This window comes from Mytilus trossulus, chromosome 2, assembly GCF_036588685.1.
Source record: "Mytilus trossulus isolate FHL-02 chromosome 2, PNRI_Mtr1.1.1.hap1, whole genome shotgun sequence".
NCBI lineage: Eukaryota > Metazoa > Mollusca > Bivalvia > Mytilida > Mytilidae > Mytilus > Mytilus trossulus.
In genome coordinates, this window is record NC_086374.1 from 79946843 (window position 1) to 79961438 (window position 14596).

The following is a 14596-nucleotide window of genomic DNA, read 5'->3' on the forward strand; positions in this document are numbered from 1 at the left end:
ATTTGTTCTGATTATTATTATTTTTTTTTTTTTTTTTCTTCCCCCTAAATTTTTTTCTTGCGTAGTATTGATGTTTCAAAAGATGTCGCTTAGATATTTGGAATATGATGTCGTATAGTTTATACGCTTTAAAAATTTACAACTGCGTAACAAAATACTTTACGTTGTAAGAGTTATCTCCCCAAACACTGTTTTTCTTGTGGCCACTACTCCTTCGCAACCGTAAAAGATTACGACAAATTTTTTTTACCAAATTGCTCGTTACTTCTTCAGGATTAGGATATTCATTTGAACCGAAGCTTTCCGGAGACTCCATATGAGAGTTATTTCCCCTTATGCATTTGATATAAGTGATATGCGTTTCTAACTGGTAAAACATCAGTGATATAGGCCTAGGGTCTTTGGATTTAAGTTATTTGGTCCAAAAAAATGAAAATAAGGTCAAGGTCAAAGGTCAAGGTCATATTCTTAATTTTGATTTTGGCTTATTTTCTCTTATTTTCAACAACCATGAATGATATTGACAAATTATTTTTACTAAATTGTGAGTTGCGACATGTTGTAACTCATAAATTTTGGTTGGAAGGGTGCGTAAACAATAAATGAGAGTTTTCGCCCATCTTATATTTAAAATTATGCCTAAAGTGATATAACTCATTACCCATACATATAACAGACCTAGGGTCTTTTTATTTGAGGTCCTTGGTTAGTGACCTTGAAATTGAGGTCAAGGTCAAAGGTTAATAGGACGTTCTAGATTTTGACCTTTGCATTTAATTCATATTTATACATTATAAAGTCATAGGAACTGACATTTTAGATTGATTTTTAATATTTTTATAATAAAATAGAACTTTACTTGTGGAAAGACCTTCAATTGTTCTTTGAACAATTGGTTTTTAATTATTATTATTATTTTTTTTTTTTTTCTTCCGCCTAATTTTTTTTCTTGCGTAGTATTGATGTTTCAAAAGATGTCGCTTAGATATTTGGAATATGGTATCGTATAGTTTATACGCTTTAAAAGTTACAACTGCGTAACAAAATACTTTACGTTGTAAGAGTTATCTCCCCAAACACTGTTTTTCTTGTGGCCACTACTCCTTCGCAACCTTTAAAGATAACGAAAAATTTATTTTACCAAATTGCTCCTTACATCTTCAGGATTAGGATATTCATTTGGACCCAAGCTTTACGGAGACTCCATATGAGAGTTATTCCCCCTTTTCCATTTAATTAAGTGATATGCATTTCTAAATGGTAAACCATAAGTGATAAAGACATAGGGTCTTTAGATTCGAGGTCCTTGGTCCAAAAAAATGAAAATGAGGTCAAGGTCAAAGGTCAAGGTCATATTCTAAATTTTGATTTTGGCTTATTTTCATTTATTTACAAATACCTTATGACATATCGACAAATAATTTTTCATAAATTGTTAGTTGCGACATGTCCTTACTTGTATATTTTGGTTGAAAGGGTGCGCAGACAATAAAAGGGAGTTTTTGCCCATCTTACATTTAGAATTACCATGAAGTGATATTACTAATAAACCAAACATATTGAAGACCTAGTGTCTTTTGATTTAAGGTCCTTGTTTTGTGAACTTGAAATTGAGGTCAAGGTCATAGGTTAAGATGACGTTCTAGATTTTGACCTTTGCTTTAAATTCATATAAATACATCATAAAGCCATAGGAACTAACATTTTAAACTGATTTTTCATATTTCAATATTAAAATAGATCTTACTAGTGGAAAGACCTACAATTGTTCTCTGAACAATTGGTTTTTAATTATTAGGTCTTTCCACCTTTCCGTGGAAAGACCTATTGAATTTGTTCTGATTATTATTATTATTATTTTTTTTTTTTTTCTTCCGCCTAATTTTTTTTCTTGGGTATTATTGATGTTTCAAAAGATGTCGCTTAGATATTTGGAATATGGTATCGTATAGTTTATACCCTTTAAAAATTTACAACTGCGTAACAAAATACTTTACGTTGTAAGAGTTATCTCCCCAAACACTGTTTTTCTTGTGGCCACTACTCCTTCGCACCCATTAAAGATTACGTCAAATTTATTTTACCAAATTGCTCGTTACATCTTCAGGATTAGGATATTCATTTGGACCGAAGCTTTACGGAGACTCCATATGAGAGTTATTCCCCCTTTTCCATTTAATTAAGTGATATGCATTTCTAAATGGTAAACGATAAGTGATAAAGACATAGGGTCTTTTGATTCGAGGTCCTTGGTCCAAAAAAATAAAAATGAGGTCAAGGTCAAAGGTCAAGGTCATATTCTAAATTTTGATTTTGGCTTATTTTCATTATTTTCAATACCTTTTGACATATCAACAAATAATTTTTAATAAATTGTTAGTTGCGACATGTCCTTACTTGTATATTTTGGTTGAAAGGGTGCGCAGACAATAAATGGGAGTTTTTGCCCATCTTACATTTAGAATTACGCGTAAAGTGATATTACTAATAAACCAAACATATTAAAGACCTTGGGTCTTTTGATTTAAGGTCCTTGGTTTGTGAACTTGAAATTGAGGTCAAGGTCATAGGTTAATATGACGTTCTAGATTTTGACCTTTGCTTTAAATTCATATAAATACATCATAAAGCCATAGGAACTAACATTTTAAACTGATTTTTAATATTTCAATATCAAAATAGATCTTTACTAGTGGAAAGACCTACAATTGTTCTCTGAACAATTGGTTTTTAATTATTTTTTTTTTTCTTCCGCCTAAATTTTTTTCTTGCGTAGTATTGATGTTTCAAAAGATGTCACTTAGATATTTGGAATATGATGTCGTATAGTTTATACGCTTTCAAAATTTACAACTGCGTAACAAAATACTTTACGTTGTAAGAGTTATCTCCCCAAACACTGTTATTCTTGTGGCCACTACTCCTTCGCAACCGTAAAAGATTACGACAAATTTATTTTACCAAATTGCTCGTTACGTCTTCAGGATTAGAATATTCATTTGGACCGAAGCTATCCGGAGACTCCATATGAGAGTTATTTCCCCTTATGCATTTGATATAAGTGATATGCGTTTCTTACTGGTAAACCATCAGTGATACAGGCCTAGGGTCTTTAGACTTGAGGTCCTTGGTCCAAAAAAAAGGAAATTAGGTCAAGGTCAAAGGTCAAGGTCATATTCTAAATCTTGATTTTGGCTTATTTTCTCTTATTTTCAACAACCGTGAAAGATATTGACAAATTCTTTTTACTAAATTGTGAGTTGCGACATGTTGTAACTTATATATTTTGGTTGGAAGGGTGTGTAAACAATAAATGAGAGTTTTCGCCCATCTTATATTTGAAATCATGCCTATAGTGATATAACTCATTAACCATACATATGACAAACCTAAGGTCTTTTTGTTTGAGGTCCTTGGTTGGTGACCTTGAAATTGAGGTCAAGGTCAAGGTTAATAGGACGTTCTAGATTTTGACCTTTGCTTTAAATTCATATTTATACATTATAAAGTCATAGGAACTGACATTTTAGATTGAATTTTAATATTTTGATAATAAAATAGATCTTTACTTGTGGAAAGACCTTCAATTGTTCTTTGAACAATTGGTTTTTAATTATTATTATTATTATTAGGTCTTTCCACTTTTCCGTGGAAAGACCTATTGAATTTGTTCTGATTATTATTATTTTTTTTTTTTTTTTTCTTCCGCCTAAATTTTTTTCTTGCGTAGTATTGATGTTTCAAAAGATGTCGCTTAGATATTTGGAATATGATGTCGTATAGTTTATACGCTTTAAAAATTTACAACTGCGTAACAAAATACTTTACGTTGTAAGAGTTATCTCCCCAAACACTGTTTTTCTTGTGGCCACTACTCCTTCGCAACCGTAAAAGATTACGACAATTTTTTTTTACCAAATTGCTCGTTACGTCTTCAGGATTAGGATATTCATTTGAACCGAAGCTTTCCGGAGACTCCATATGAGAGTTATTTCCCCTTATGCATTTGATATAAGTGATATGCGTTTCTAACTGGTAAACCATCAGTGATATAGGCCTAGGGTCTTTGGATTTAAGTTATTTGGTCCAAAAAAATGAAAATAAGGTCAAGGTCAAAGGTCAAGGTCATGTTCTTAATTTTGATTTTGGCTTATTTTCTGTTATTTTCAACAACCATGAAAGATATTGACAAATTATTTATACTAAATTGTGAGTTGCGACATGTTGTAACTCATAAATTTTGGTTGGAAGGGTGCGTAAACAATAAATGAGAGTTTTCGCCCATCTTATATTTAAAATTATGCCTAAAGTGATATAACTCATTAACCATACATATAACAGACCTAGGGTCTTTTTATTTGAGGTCATTGGTTAGTGACCTTGAAATTGAGGTCAAGGTCAAAGGTTAATAGGACGTTCTAGATTTTGACCTTTGCTTTTAATTCATATTTATACATTATAAGGTCATAGGAACTGACATTTTAGATTGATTTTTAATATTTTTATAATAAAATAGAACTTGACTTGTGGAAAGACCTTCAATTGTTCTTTGAACAATTGGTTTTTAATTATTTTTTTTTTTCTTCCGCCTAAATTTTTTTCTTGCGTAGTAATGATGTTTCAAAAGATGTCGCTTACATATTTGGAATATGATGTCGTATAGTTTATACGCTTTGAAAAATTTACAACTGCGTAACAAAATACTTTACGTTGTAAGAGTTATCTCCCCAAACACTGTTTTTCTTGTGGCCACTACTCCTTCGCAACCGTAAAAGATTACGACAAATTTATTTTACCAAATTGCTCGTTACATCTTAAGGATTAGGATATTCATTTGAATCGAAGCTTTACAGAGACTCCATATGAGAGTTATTCCCCTTTTTCATTTAAATTAAGTGATATGCATTTCTAAATGGTAAACCATAAGTGATAGAGACCAAGGGTCTTTAGATTTGAGGTCCTTAGTAAAAAAAAATGAAATTTAGGTCAAGGTCAAAGGTCAAGGTCAAATTCTAAATTTTGATTTTGGCTTATTTTCACTTATTTTCATTAACTTTATAAGATTTCGACAATTTTTTTTACTTAATTGTTAGTTGCGACATGTCGTAACTTAAGAATTTTGATTGGAAGGGTGCGTAGTCAATAAATGGGAGTTTTTGCCCCTCATATATTTAGAATTATGCGTAAAGTGATATTACTCATGAACCATACATTATACAGACCTAGGGTCTTTTGATTTGGGATCCTTGGTTTATGACCTTGAAATTGAGGTCAAGGTCATATGTTAATTTTGACCTTTGCTCGAAATTCATATTTTTATATCATAAAGCCATAGCAACTGACATTTTCAACTGAATCTTAATATTTTCATATCAAAATAGATCCTTATTGGTTGAAAGACCTTCAATTGTTCTTTGAACAATTGGTTTTTAATTTTCTTTTAATTTGTTGCATCTTCCGACATCGGACTCGGACTTCTCTTGAACTGAATTTTAATGTGCGTACTGTTATGCGTTTACTTTTCTACATTAGCTAGAGGTATAGGGGAGGGTTGATATCTCATAAACATGTTTAACCTAGCCGCAATTTTGCGCCTGTCCCAAGGCAGTAGCATCCGGCCTTTGTAAGTCTTGTATGGTTTTCAATTTTAGTTTCTTGTGTGTAATTCGGAGTTTAGTATGACGTACTTGTATACATATTTTTTTAAGGGACCAGCTGAAGACCGCCTCCGGGTGCAGGAGTTTCTCGCTACACTGAAGACCCATTGGTGGCCTTTGACTGTTGTCTGCTCCATAGTCAGGTGGTTGTCGCTTTGACACATTCCCCATTTCCTTTCTCAATTTTATTAAATGACGATTTTCCCAATTAACAAAAATGATCAACATGACAAAAAGATAAGGAGACAGAAATCGGTCATCGACTTCTTATTGAAGAAATTGTCCTTTAGTTATATATCCCCCTAATTTTCATGATTGCCTTTTATCTACAATAGAAAGTGAAAAAAATATATCAGTTTAAAAGTATGTCTGAGCACGGAAAGTAATGTTTTTTTTTTCACAAGTTTGAAAAAAGTAAGAAAAATCATTTGTGTATAAAATGTTCAGTTAAAATACAGAACACATTGTATTCAACATAAATGTGAATAAGTTACATCAAAATCCAGATCTTCAGATCTTATACTTTGGAACTGCTTTTTCTTTGTATATGTGTATGCTAGTAAGACGTACTATTAAAGAAATAATAAACTATTGCGATAAATTTGTGTTAAATTTTATCAATATACATGTATATACATGTAAGTGCATGTTTATTTAACATTTTTATATGTATTTTTTTTTATTATGTGTATATGTATGAATTTGTATTAAAGAACACAACTCTTGTCAACTTTCAACTATGAATATAAAAAGAAGATGTGATATGGTGGCCAATAACATTTATAGGTGACCTATAATTTTTGATGGCTTTATCATTTGGTCTCTTGTGGAGAATTGTCTCATTGGCAATTAAACCACATTTCCTTTTTAGCTCACCTGGCCCAAAGGGCCAAGTGAGCTTTTCTCATCACTTTGCGTCCGGCGTATGTCGTCGTCCGTCGTCGTCCTGCGTCCGGCGTTAACTTTTACAAAAATCTTCTCCTCTGAAACTACTAGGCCAAATAAAACCAAACTTGGCCACAATCATCATTGGGGTATCTAGTTTAAAAATTGTGTCCGGTGACCCGGTCAACCAACCAAGATGGCCGCCATGGCTAAAAATAGAACATAGGGGTAAAATGCAGTTTTTGGCTTATAACTCAAAAACCAAAGCATTTAGAGCAATTCTGACATGGGGTATAATTGTTTATCAGGTCAAGATCTATCTGCTCCGAAAATTTCAGATGAATCGAACAACCTGTTGTTGGGTTGCTACCCCTAAATTGGTAATTTTAAGAAAATTTTGCTGTTTTTGGTTATTATCTTGAAAAATATTATAGATAGAGATAAACTGTAAACAGCAATAATGTTCAGCAAAATAAGATTTACAAATAAGTAAACATGACCGAAATGGTCAAATGACCCCTTTAGGAGTTATTGCCCTTTATAGTCAATTTTTAACCATTTTTCGTAAATCTTAGTTATCTTTTACAAAAATCTTCTCCTCTGAAACTACTGCGCCATATTAAACCAAACTTGGCCACAATCATCATTGGGGTATCTAGTTTAAAAATTGTGTCCGTTGACCTGGTCAACCTACCAAGATGGCTGCCATGACTAAAAATAGAACATGGGATAAAATGCAGTTTTTGGCTTATAACTCAAAAACAAAAGCATTAAGAGCAAAACTGGCATGGGTTAAATTGTTTATCAGGTCAAGATCTATCTGCCCTGAAAATTTCAGACGAATCGATAGTCAATTTTTAACAATTTTCATAAAATTTGTAAATTTTTACTAACACTTTCAACTGAAACTACTGGGCCAATCATTATAGATGGGGATATATGTACGCAGCAAGAATGTTCAGTAAAGTTAGATCTACAAACATATCACCATCACCAAAACACAATTTTGTCACGAATCCATCTGTGTCCTTTGTTGAATATTCACATATACAAATGTACCAAGGTGAGCGACACAGGCTCTTTAGAGCCTCTAGTTTTATAATACCACAACTATCCACCAGATATCAATGATATAAAAGTTAACAACTATACGTCACTGTACTGCCTTGTACAATAGGAAAACCAATACAAAATAGTCGGGTAGAAAATGCCCAGAATTGACAAATGTTAAAACAATTCAAACGAGAAATATTTTAGGCATATTCATTGCGACCTCCATTAAAATAAAATCATATTAATAGAACCATTGCTTGATTTTCCTTTAAATGCGTCGTTTTGCAAACCTGTAAATTATATACTAGTATACAAATCTAAATAAAAAACGATAGTTGTCTCATTGGCAATCATACCACATCTTCTTTTTCATAAAGTATATGTTAACAAAACGCATTTGACCTACAGGTCTAACAACTGATGTTCTTCAATCCTGCTGCCTGCCATTGGCTATTACTAAAAAAACGGATCATCATATAGAAGAACATGGATCTTATTATTAATTAAATAATTACCAAACAGAAAGCAATAAACTTGCGGAATAGATGGTATACCGCAAAAAAGGTGCAAAATTTGTACATCATATCAGGATTTCGACTGTTAATGTCTCTTCAGTCATGTTAGGAATCAAAAACGGTATTTTGAACGCCATATAATTTAACTCAATTTTATGATAGACTCTTGAAGTTTGAAAGAGTCGAAATAGAATGAACGGATCATATAAACCCAAAGTCAAAAACAGTACGAGCCCATACGAAAAAGATATGAATATATGTCTCGGTTAATGTATAAGTAAAAGTCAGACCAATTCAGACTGGTCGAGTAAAAATCAGTACAGTCGAGTACAGATATAGGCCATTTCAGACTTTAATGGTTTGTAGTGAATAAGAATATCTTTATTTAGAGAGAGAAACATTTGGATTACACCAATGTTCAATAAGGCTATAATAATTACATTATTTAGAAATAAACAATGCATCAGTAATAATGATAAATAAAGATTATATACAATTTAAAATACAATAAACAATTATGATATGGCATTACAGTTCAAGTTTGATGGTACTGTTAAAAGTACATAGATTTATATATATGTTGAAATTCTGATACTGTATTTGATTTTTTGATTGAAGTAGGAAGAGCATTCCACAGTTTTGTTCCAGTGTCCGAGAAACTAGACTTATACAACTCTGTATTTGGTTTTGGAGTTATAAAATTATCTGAGGATGAAAATCTCGTATTATATTTTTGGTTTGCAGAAGCTGATAAAATAAGACTGAATATATATTCTGGAGCTAAGCCATGTTTTGCCTTATACATTAGTAATGATTTGTGATAAAGTATTCTTTGTGTGATTGGCACCATGTTACATTCGTGAAATAATTCTCCTGAAGGTTTGGTGTAATCATGTTCGTCTAAAATTATTCTTGCTGCCCTTTTTTGCAGTTTAAGCTAGTAAACTATCTAATAGAAAGCTATTACAGTTTCTCCATATTGAACAACAAAAATATAATTGGGGTAAAACATAAGCGTTATAGTACATTTGTCTAGCTTTGTGATTTAAATATTTCTTTATCCATTTTAGTAAAGCTAAAGAAGAGTGAACTTTTTTTTATTATATAATCGATATGAGAAGACCAAGATAGAGATGCATCAATAAAACACCTAGAACCTTTTCACGTGTACTTTCTATAATTTGCTGTCCATTTAAAGCAAGATTAACGTTTTCATTTGATGTAACGGAAAGCTTTTGTTTAGATCCAATGCATGTAGCTTTCGTTTTGGATACATGGAAAAATATCTCGGAAAACCGTATTAAGTTTTTGACTTCTGCAACTTTTGTTTTGTCCAATGCTTGATATGGTGCTATCATCAGCAAATAAATCGGTGTTATGATTGGGATTAGACAAGGAAGATCATTCATAAAAATTAAAAACAACACCGTTTTTTGTTTTGTTTTTGTACATCTGATAATGTATTTTAAATAGATACTTTCTGATATCTGTCAGCCAAATATGATATAAACCAGCGTAATTTGGTATATGAAAATTTGTATTTGTTTAATTTTTGAATAAGTAGTTCATGATTGAGAAGATCAAATTGTATACAAATTTTCAATGTTATATTTAACTGTGCCATTAAAGTGCGAGGTTTGGCATGCCTTAAAACCAGGTTCAACCCACCACTTTTATTCCCCTTTAAAAGTGTCCTGTACCAAGTCAGGAAGATGGCCATTGTTATAATATTGTTCGTTTCTGTGTGTGTGTTGCATTTTAACGTTGAGTCGTTTCTGTTTTCTCTTATTTTTGAGATAAGACGTGGCACGGTACTTGTCTATCCCATATTCATGTATTTGGTTTTGATGTTATATTTGTTATTCTCGTGGTGTATTGTCTGTTGCTTGGTCCGTTTCTGTGTGCTGTTGCGTTTCGGTGTTGTGTCGTTGTTCTCCTCTTATATTTAATGCGTTCCCCTCGGTTTTGGTTTGTTGCCCCGATTTTGTTTTTTGTCCATGGATTTATGAGTTTTGAACAGCGGTATACTACTGTTGCCTTTATTCATGATTGAGAAGATCAAATTGTATACAAAGCCATACACTCTCTTAATTGACGCATATATGCTGTTAATCGTGATTAAAGCTGTTTACATTTAATTAAGGAATTGCTAATTTTCCTGTCTATACAGAAATAAGGCCGTGTTCACACCAAACGCCACGTACAGTTAACATGTTTACAATTAGTTTATTAATATAATGTACACTGGAATCATATAGATGAATATTTTAATATTTTAGACGAAAAAGATTTTTTGACATTATATAAATTTAGAATATGTAACCATAAACTTCCAGTCGAACTTGGAAGATGGTACAATATAGAAAGGGAAAAAAGAAAGTGTAATTAATGTAAGGTATTGATAATGAATGTCATTACATTATTAATTGTTCACATTTTAGAGAAGAGAGAGAAGTACATTTATAAATTGAAATTTTAGTATAAGGTCCAATATTATATTACTTACTGAAATTATGTCGTCTGCAAATAGGACAGATCTCATAAATTTATGTAAGTTTATACGAATTATAAACAAGCGAGTGTGTCCTCCTGAATAAGTTCTTTTAGTCTTTGTTGTTGTTGTATATATTGTATATTTATGTTTATGCAGTTAATATACTGTTTATACATGCATGTCTTCTCTGTACCTATTTATTTGGTGATGAGAATAAAGATATAAATATATATATATATATAAACGAGTCTAAATTGAAAACTGCGTTCAAACCCATGATAGCGTTGGATAAAAACCGCAATTTATACGTGTGCATGTAAAACAAATTTCGTTGTAGAAAAACAGCACAAACAACCTTTTCTAAAAGACCAAAAAAGTGAATAAGTATATTTAAACAAAACTCATTTGACTAACAGGTCGAACAACTGATGTTCTTGAACCCTGCTGACTGCCATTGGCGATTGCAAAAAAAATTGATCACAAGATGTAACAAAATAGATCTTAATACAAATTTAATACTTAACATAAACCAAAAAACTTGTGGCCAAGATGTTATGCCACAAACATAAGGTGTCATAATTTTTTTAGTACACCAGATCCGGATTTAGACAATATATACATTAAAATTGTTCACATCTAAACACATTGTTTAATTAAACTGTCAATTGTTCTTGAACAATTGAGAGGTCTTTCCTTTTGTAATGTAAAATAAATGTTCAAATAGACGTAGAATGTATTGAAAAGCTTTAAAACACACTGAAAATCGTTTAAATAAGGTTAAAAACACTAAATTCGCTATCTGGGACATGACCTTTGTCAAGGTCATCAGTCCCCAATGTCATTGCCGAAGACCCCATGGGTCTAGGACCTTTGGTTATATAGTAAAAGCTGATTTTGTCTTTCCAGAAACCTAAAATAGGTGTTATGCCCCTTAAAAAAAGGTCAAATCTCTTCGGTCAAAATGTAACAAAGTTGCGCCATAATGACCCAAACATTTTCCACTATTCAAAACTTCTGTAAGTGTAATGGTTTCTGAGATTATATCATAACAAGGTGATAGGTCAAAGGTCAAGGTCAACATACAAATTTGACCTTGAGGTATTTTTCAAAGATACATGAATTGATGATGAATGGTGAAGATCCTAGATGTCTACGACTTACGGTTTCTGAGTTTTGGTGGTCAACCGACACCGGTTAATTTTCATAGGGGCATAACCCTACCAATGAGTCGTTGAATCTTTCCGATCCAAATGTAACGAAGAACCGTGGTCTGGTCCTGAACATATTTCAGCCTTCGCTTTTTTTCTACCTATTACGGTTACGGTGTTGGAACGATAACAAGGTTTTTGGGTTTCGGAGGGATTACTCCGAACCGACAAAATATTTCGACTCACAGGGTGAGTTCCAGATAGGTATTCATGACACCTATACAAAGTGTGAATATGAAAGCGACATGTCTTACGGTTAACGCGGCTAAATTTGTCAAAGTTTAACGGAAGAATAATAATAATAATAAACAAAAGAAATACAGTAAGGTCTTTCCCTTTTGTAAAAGGAAAGACCTTAATTACCTTTACACCCCAACTCTATTGTTATACTTCAGTTTCTATTTCTGAAACACGTGTGAATAAATAGATCTATTGTTACGAATAACAATGGATTTTGACCACCAGCTGTGACGAACAGGGTTTCTGGAAAGCTCTACTTTTTCATCCCGCGAACAAAGTCCATTGTTATTCGTAACAATAGAAATTGATTATTCTTTAAATAGCATGAACACAAGATATTCCTTGTAGTGTTCACTACAAATTGTTTCAAGATATTAAAAAAAAAAACACTTTAGGAAATTCCAATAGCGAATAAAAAAATCAAGCATATATTTTGATATAACATTGTAATATTTTTATTATTACTTTAGATATTTTGTCTCAACATAACATGGTGTTGAGATTACAATGGTATAATATAACGCATAATGAAGTAGTCATTACTTGATGGAGTAACCACTGTCATTGTCAGATTGATGACAATAACTTGAATTTATGTGGAATGCAGATAAAATTAAAGAAAATCTAATCCAAACGCCGCGAAACTGTCGACAGGACAAAAGTACTTGAAATTGACATTAGATAGCGGCGAAGGCAAGACAACAAATATTTTAATATTCAGGCAATATGTAACAAAGATAAAGGCTTATGACATTGTTGGTTTTCAGAACGAGTTATGTTTGTCAAGAAAGCTCGAATTTATTCGAAAAATACCTATATGGTCTGAATATTCATTTGGTCCGGCCGTTAATAACAAAACGAGTAAAAGCTCATATGGTCATGACCATACGCAAACGTACAAAATGTTCATATGGGCCGGAGCATTAACACTGACAATTTCAAGATGAACATATATGTAAAAGTTAGTATTGCAATGCTATTTTTTTTATAAAGATATAAGTAGATATTTGTTAGAAATATATGTTATTGTGTTTATATCCTGCCCATGTTCAATATGGTTAGATTGTAATGAAAACGGAATTCAAAGAATTGTAAAAAATATAAATAAGAACTAATTAGATGATACTGGATGCACCAATACATAGACATATTGTCAATGTATTAATAGCTAACATGGTTAAATTCAAATCTAAAACTTCTGATCACAAGTTGATTTTTGAGCATACATCTCTCAATAATAAAGCACCTTATTACCTTAAGAGATGTCCATAAAACCATAAACAGTAGATATTTAATATGTTCTGCATGGAATTGTCTAACTGTTACGAGCAATAATACATATTCGACTACAGCATCATTTAAATGTAACTGATTAATGCTTCGGAATAAATTACCATATGAAACAAAATCAGCGAAAATATGTTTAATTTCACCAAGGTTTCGTTTATGCCCTTGATTTATCTCTTTCTTATTTTATCGATTTGTTAGATATAAAAATCGATCAGCTACCGTCGTAAAAAATAGCTTTCAATGGAAACCTGTATTTCTGGTCGGATTTAACGAACTTATACATAATAGTTTTGAATTTAAGAAATATTGTTGTATTGACCAGATACGCGCATACATACAATCTGATATAAATATCTGATTTATCTTGATTTCGTATCAATTCACTCCAAGTCTTTCTGTTGATACGTTTGACCCTTCTCAACAAAAAAATAACTTTCTATTTTAATGTATAGTGAATTTCTATACATAGCTATCAGCGTTCGATCCATCGTCACCTCTTACATTACCCATTAATATTTTACTGGTTAATTAACGCAATCTGTTTGAAACTGCCAAATAATTTAGGAAGCACATATGAATATTTCCAACGTGCATTGAATGGTGGTTCCATACGTTCGCTTTACGTAATTGTCGAAATTGTTAATCAGAAATGACTGGAAATTAATCAAATCTAATTTCATTAATCATTACAGTATGTTATCTTCATCTCATGATCACACTATCCTCTGAATTCTATTCTCAAACACAGTGCAAATGTCATATATGACGCGTCATTACAAATTATGTTCTGCTCCTTTTTTTTCAATTAAATGTAACAGAAAATATTGAAGTAACAATGTTTAATCGTAATTGTTACTTTCTATGGAATAAATGTATATTTATCATAACTAAACACCGATATTGCTATCTGAAAAACAGACTGTCCCGCTCTCCTGGTACATGTCATCGTTACTTCGTGCTGATTATCTATATATGGAATTGAAGGCAAGCGTCATGCAATTTATCGTTGGATTTTTACCAAACAAGGCGTTAAAAGACGAACAATTGTCTAAAGTGTATACATAATTATTTGTCATAGTTTTGTCTTCAGTTGTTTTTGTTTTCATTTGATATGACCACATACAATAGTTTCTAACTATTCGTTTTATTTTCAAAATGTAGCATATTTCTGAACATAAAAAAACTTTTGTTGTAACTCATTAGAATATGAAAATAATAGACAACAACCGGCGTTTTGCATTTGCGCCGATTTTT